This window comes from Pangasianodon hypophthalmus, chromosome 8 (genome assembly GCF_027358585.1).
Source record: "Pangasianodon hypophthalmus isolate fPanHyp1 chromosome 8, fPanHyp1.pri, whole genome shotgun sequence".
Classification (NCBI taxonomy): Eukaryota; Metazoa; Chordata; class Actinopteri; order Siluriformes; family Pangasiidae; genus Pangasianodon; species Pangasianodon hypophthalmus.
Window position 1 is genome coordinate 825,826 of NC_069717.1, and position 886 is coordinate 826,711.

Below are 886 nucleotides of genomic sequence, written 5' to 3' on the forward strand. Positions count from 1 at the left end.
ACAAAGTGTTACAAGAAAGACCATCAGCATGTTGAAGATGTGGTGTCCAGATACGATAAAAGACTTTCTTTTGGTTGATTGTCCCTTTGTCTCTAGAACTTTTTTAATTTTCTGTGCAAGGAAATCAAATTCTACTTTTAATTTAAAGTTATATGATGTAAAATGCTATTTATTTCAAGCCAGAGATGCAGATAGTGACTACCGTGTGAATATTATGGTTTTAAATTAGTCAATATTATATACATAATATACACATTTTTCACAGTGATACCCAAATTTAGACTTTTCCTAATAAATTTTGCATTTCTACATTTGTGTAGAGGATGCGTTAACACTAATATCATGCAAATGTGATTAAAACAGTTAATTAGTACTTTAGGTTCTGTATTAACAAAGTGAGTTTACTCTAATGATTAAAAGTATAAATGCAGCACAGGTTTATAATGAAAGTATTTCTCTATAAACACTAATGATTTACATTTATAGTTACAGTATCAGGGCTATTTTTTAAACCTTTTTTACATATTCATCTATTTATTTCTTTATTTACTTTATCTTTATTTACATATATTAATCTCATTGGTGTATTGTATACATGTCTGACATTTTACAGTCTTGAAAATCACTAAATAAACTTAAAAAAAGAAGAAATGAACCAATACCATATGGCTAACATTTTTTTTCCTATAACATTCTTTAATACTTAAAAAAAATGTACAGTAGAGAAGAAGGTCAGTTAAGGTTCATGCTGTTGTCCTTACTGTTGCTGACACTGTATAAAAAATGATGCAGAAAAAATAGATAAGTTATGAAAGCTGTTATGAAATAAGTTTCATCATTCCAGTGCTCTCATAACCGGAGAGGGTTTGGCGCATGCGCAGAAGCT